Source organism: Arachis ipaensis, chromosome B6 (genome assembly GCF_059453495.1).
Source record: "Arachis ipaensis isolate K30076 ecotype BB chromosome B6, ASM5945349v1, whole genome shotgun sequence".
Lineage (NCBI taxonomy): Eukaryota > Viridiplantae > Streptophyta > Magnoliopsida > Fabales > Fabaceae > Arachis > Arachis ipaensis.
The window spans coordinates 95,634,623-95,640,626 of record NC_142441.1 but is presented as its reverse complement, the minus strand read 5'-3'; the positions used below and the strand labels follow the sequence as shown (position 1 = coordinate 95,640,626).

Genomic DNA, 6,004 nt, shown 5'->3' with positions numbered 1-6,004 from the left:
CAAGATTAGCTCTCCTTGTTCTACATCTATGAGCGCTCTAGCAGTGGCTAGAAATGGCCTTCCCAGAATGATAGGGTGTAGGTAGCTTTCCTCCATGTCCAAAATGACAAAGTCTGTGGGGAAGAAATAATTTCCCACTTTCACCAGCACATTTTCAACTACCCCTTCAGCTTGCTTCTGAGTTTTGTCAGCCAGTTGTATGATTACATCAGTGGATCTCACCTCATTCAGTTGTAGCCTCTTCATAAGAGTCAGAGGCATCACATTTATGCTAGCTCCTAGATCACAGAATCCTCTGTCAATTTTTGTTTCCCCTATGATGCAGGGGATATGAAAACTTCCTGGGTCTGTTTTCTTAGAGACTATGTCCTTCTTGATGAGGGCACTGCATTCTTTGTTCATTATTACAGTTTGTCCTCCCTTCAAAACTCTTTTCTTTCTCAGCAATTCCTTTAAATACTTGATATGTGTAGGCATCTGCTGGAGAATCTCAAGAAAGGGAATATTGATATGGAGAGACTTAAATGTCTCTAAAAACCTTGAATAGGTTTTCCCTTTTTCTCCTCCTCTTAACCTCTGAGGAAATGGTGCTTTTGGTTGGTATGTTTCCAGCATGCCTTTTTGCAGTTCCTTGGCTTGCTCAGTTTCACTTTCCTGCTTAGCTTCTTCCACACCTTCCTTCAAGATTTCTGGCTCCTGTTCTGAGGGTCTGATTCCTTCTTCTTCTGAGACTTCCTTCAATATGGTGATGGCCTTGCATTCTTCCCATCTCACTCCCTTTTGTTCCCCTTTAGGATTCTTTTCTGTGTCACTAGGGAACACTGCAGTTGACTTGGGGGCCTGTTGAGATAGCTCTCCTACTTGAGACTCCATCCTCTTGAGTTTTTCACCATGGTTCCTTAAGGTAGATCTCACATCATCCCTAAAGCTTTTCAACTCACTTATGTCCTGACCCATGTTTGCCAGCATTCCTTCTATCCTGTTTAATTGATCTTGAAATTGTTGGTTCGGATTGGGTTGGGTAGGTTGATTATTTTGGCCATGATATGATGGTTGGGAGTAAGTGTTTTGTGTGGCTTGGTATGATCTTTGGTTGGAGTTTTGGTATGTGGACTTGTTATGTTGGTTTTGCTGGTTTCCCCACCGAAAGTTTGGGTGGTTTTTCCAGCCTGGGTTGTAAGTGTTGGAATATGGATCATATGGTTGCCTTTGTTGATTTCCTACATAATTGGCCTCTTCCCAATCACCTCCTTCAGTGCTTACTTCCTCTTGATCTTGTGTGTGTATTGCAGCCACTTGCTTTGTTTCTAATTTCCTGGTGAGCTCTGCTAGTTGCTTGGCAAACACCTTGTTTTGGGCTAAGATTGTATCAACATGGTTCAGCTCCATAACTCCCTTAGTGTTGTGTCTCTCTGAAGCATAGTAGTACTCATTCTCAGCCACTGTCTCAATCACTTCAATGGCTTCTTCCACAGTCTTTTTCCTATTCAATGAACCTCCTGATGAATGGTCTACAGCCTTCCTTGATTCATAAGAAAGTCCATCATAGAAAATATGCAATTGCACCCAGTCATGGAACATGTCTGGTGGGCATTTCCTTGTCAAATCCTTGAACCTCTCCCATGCCTCGTAGAGAGTTTCACCATCTTGTTGTCTAAAAGTCTGAACCTCAGATCGAAGCCTATTGACCTTTTGTGGGGGGTAGAAACGTGCCAGAAACTTGCTTTCCACTTCATCCCAGGTTGTTAGGCTCCCCCTTGGGAATGATTCCAGCCACTTAGCTGCCTTATCCCTAAGTGAAAATGGGAACAAGAGCAGTCTATAGGTATCTTCCTGGACTCCATTGGACTTCACAGTGTCGCAAATTCTCAGGAATTTTGTGAGATGTTGGTTTGGATCTTCATTAGCATTCCCACCAAATGAACAATGATCCTCCACAAGTGATATTAGCTGTGGTTTGAGTTCAAAATTGTTGGCCTGAATGGGTGGTTTCTGAATGCTGCTACCACAATTCCCAGAGGTTGGGTTTATGTATGAACCAAGAACCCTCCTCTCGGGAATGGCATTGTTTCCATCAGCTCTCTCATGGTTGTGAACTTCTCTATCCATGTTGAGATCTAAAGCTTCCTCAAAATTGTCCTCAGATTCTCCTTCAGATTCTTCTTCTCCCAGTACTCTCTTCCCTCTTGCTTCCCTTCTAAGTTTATGAAGGGTCCGCTCTGGTTCGGTATAATGAGGAGTTGATGTCTCTCCTCTCCTACGTGTCATACAAGAACACAGCACAGGCAACAAACAAGTGAAATACTCTTGGTTAATGGAAGAGTATGGTTAGAGCAGTTGAGAAATTAATTCAAATAGTTAGTGAGTCAGTGAGTTAGTTGCTTGAATTTAAAGGCATAAAGAAAGAAAGCATGTAACAGAGTGCAGAAATTAAAATTCAACAAGTAACTTGAACTGAATTAACAAAGCAAGAAAAATGCTCAATCTAGTTAACTTCCAATTTGAGAATTGTCAATCGAAAACTAATCCCCGGCAACGGCGCCATAAACTTGATGTGCATAAACTTGATATGCTACGATTTAGGAAATTGCACGATCGGCAAAATTCCTTCCGGCAAGTGCACCGGTTATCGTCAAGTAAAAACTCACAATAGAGTGAGGTCGAATCCCACAAGGATTGGTTGAGTGAGCAATTCGGATTAGAAGTATGTTCTAGTTGAGCGGAATCAAGATTTAGATGAGAATTGCGGAATGTAAAATTGCATGAATTAAAGAGCGAGAAGCTAAATTGCTGAAATTAAAAGGGATGGGGGTGATTGCATGAATTTAATTGCAGAATGTAAAGAGAAAGTGGTAAATCAGGAATGGGGAGTTCATTGGGTGTTAGGAGATATTGAGATCTCCGAATCAAAATAACTTTTATCCCTTCCTCAACCAATGCATTCATTGAATTTTGCTTGGCAATCTTATATGATTGGATCACAATCCCTTGGCTCACCAATTCTCTCTAAAAACAAACAAATTCCCAATCCCTTGGTTTAAATGTTCATAAGAAGAGATGATGCTCGATCACTGATTATACCACACAGTTTCATGAACCACAATTTGGTAGGATTACATGTCACAATATCCATCCAAACCCCAATCCAATTCACTGTGGGAAAGCTTCTCTAGCATGAATCCTCCATTCCTTTCCCAAGGTTCCGAAGGATTCCAATTATGGGTAGTTTCTTTCCCAAGACAACTACCCAATGGAATTAGATCAAGAAGCTTTCTAACAAAATTCAAGAGAAAAGATTGAAGAAGAAGATAAAACTATTATTGATTCATTGAATTACAATAGAGCTCCCTAACCCAATGAAAGGGGTTTAGTGAGTCATAGCTCTGAATTCAATTACAAAACTAAAAGAAAATGATCCAAAGTTCTCCGTGTAAAAACCTCCCAACTAACTTAAATTCTATCCTATTTATACACTTTCTAAATTGAGCTTCTGTTGTGTTTCTTGGGCTTTGAGGCCTTTCCCTGATTTCCTTTTGCTTTGGGTTTATGGTCCATAATCCTGATGAGGCTGTGATCCAATTCTGTAACATTCATTGAGCAAACTTAGTGATAAACAAGTAATGACACAAGACTCAACAAATTGAAGCTCCAGACTCATCAATTCTTCAGGCCCAATCCCATAAACCATGATATTCAATTGGGTTTCATACCATAATACGTTTAAGTTAATGTTTGTGCTCAAATGCTAACTTAAACTTCAATATATTTGGCCCAGAAACCCCTTTCAAAAAGTGGCGTTTAATTTGAAGTTTAAGTTTCAGTTTAAGGTTAAACTGAAACTTAAACGTGGAAATGGAAGAAAGCAACCCAGGAGTGTGAAATGTCGAACACGTTTAAGCTTCAGTTTAAGGTTAAACTGAAGCTTAAACGTGGAAATGAAGAAAACAACCCTGGAGGAGCAATTGGGTCGAACACGTTTAAGCTTCAGTTTAAGGTTAAACTGAAGCTTAAACGTGGAAATGAGAAAGCAACCCTGGAGGAGAGAAATAGTCGAACACGTTTAAGCTCCAGTTTAAGGTTAAACTGGAGCTTAAACGTGGAAATGCTCCTGGTGCCTTTCTTACTTCTGGCGTTTAACCTCCAGTTTAAGGTTAAACTGGAGGTTAAACGTGGAAATGCTTCCTGGTGAGAAATTGTGTCGAACACGTTTAAGCTCCAGTTTAAGGTTAAACTGGAGCTTAAACGTGGAAATGCTCCCTTGGTGAAATTCTCATTCTGGCGTTTAACTTCCAGTTTAAGGTTAAACTGGAGGTTAAACGCCAGTTCCAGCATTTCTTAGCCTTCATGATTCTGGCGTTTAAGCTCCAGTTTAGGCTTAAACTGGAACTTAAACGCCATTTCCAGCATTATATGGCTTGGTAGTTTAAGTTCCAGTTTAAGCTTAAACTGGAACTTAAACTCCACATGTGATATTCAAGCTTCCTTTATTGATTTTGTTGCTTCCTTGCCTAGCCTCTTCTTCCCTGAAATCATCCAAACAATTGCATCAAAGTCTTGCAAAATTTCATGAGAAATCTTCCATTCATAGCATTCAAGTAATATAACTAAAAACTCATGGAATTTGCATCAAAATCATACTGTTTGGATGGTTCATTGCTTTGTTATTCATTTAACCATTCTTGATTACTTTAAGCTCAAGAAAATGCATAAAACAACTAAAACTAACAAGAAAATGCTAGTGAAACTAGCCTAAGATGCCTTGGCATCAGTTGCCTGTTCATCTCTCTTGTCCACACGTGCGTGTCCATGATGCGTATGCGTCGGTCGCTATGTGCGGCACTCTAGGTACACTTTCCTGAGAGTTGCGCAAACATTGCACAAAACGCGCAATTCCTATTGACGCGTAGACGTGTGGCACTCTCACGCATCGTCTTACATTCTTGCCCATCCACGCGTGCGCACACATGACGCAAACGCGTCGGTCGCCTTATCTGCGTCCCTAGTATGCGACACCCGAGACTTGCGCGAGTATTGCGCACTTATCTGCGTCCCCAGTACACGACACCCGAGAGTTGCGCGAGCATTGCGCAAGCAATGCGCAAAACGAGCAGTTGCCTCCACGCGTGCGCGCGCTATGACACGTACGCGTCCCTTACCTTTTCCCCTACCCACATGTACGCGTGGGTGGCGCTCGCGCGCCCCTCTTCTTTTCTTCACTCCACGCGTACGCATGGCGTGCGCGCGTGCGTCGATCCTTGGACGCAAGAAATGCACCAGTGCGCCCTGTTTCAAATTTTTCTTCTCACCTCCCTCTTCTAATTTCTTCTTCCTCTTCTCCTCTATTCTTTCCCTTTCCCCTCTTCACCACGTCTCTCGCCCACCACCTCCGGCGGTCCCTCTCTCTCTCTTCCCTTTCTCTTTCTCTTACTTCCACCTTATCTTCTCTATTCCTCTCAAGGTCATATTCTTTTCCATTCTCTTTGTCTTTGCTTTATGCCTTTCTTCTTAATTGCATGTCTTTACTTTCTCGTATTTCTCTTAGTTGCACTTTGTTAAATTTTCTCTTGTTTATTTGCTTCCTTTCTTCTTTTTCTTGCCATTTTCTATGGATGTTGAAATTTGAGTTACCCCTTGCTTTGATGGGTTAGTTTGTTGTCTTTTGAATCTTTTGTGATTCTGTGATGTTGTTTAGATGTTGGGTATATCATTTTGGGGTATTGCACTTTTGCATTTATTCAATGTGCTTATGGTTTGGATGTTGCACATCAAGTGTTTGTTGAATTGCACCTATCACATTTTTTTAGTTAATTTTGATACTATGCTTTCAATTTGGTGCTCTTCTCTCAACACACTTGCCTTCTTATTGCACATTAAGCTCTTTGCACTTCATCTTTCCCATTCTTATATGCATAGCCACTACTTGCTTCCTTAGATCATATTGCAAGAATCGTATTCCACCCCTCTCTAACTCCACTCCATTCCTTTTGCATGCCTTATTGTCTTG

General features: G+C 41.2%; 1 non-coding gene across 1 annotated transcript; it reads left to right on the top strand.

The window, feature by feature from the left end:
* The first annotated feature begins 1,579 nt into the window (after positions 1-1,579).
* Positions 1,580-1,683, top strand: LOC148561864 (small nucleolar RNA R71). The gene has a single exon (XR_015886402.1). It is a non-coding gene; the product is annotated as a small nucleolar RNA R71 (small nucleolar RNA).
* The last annotated feature ends 4,321 nt before the right edge of the window (positions 1,684-6,004 follow it).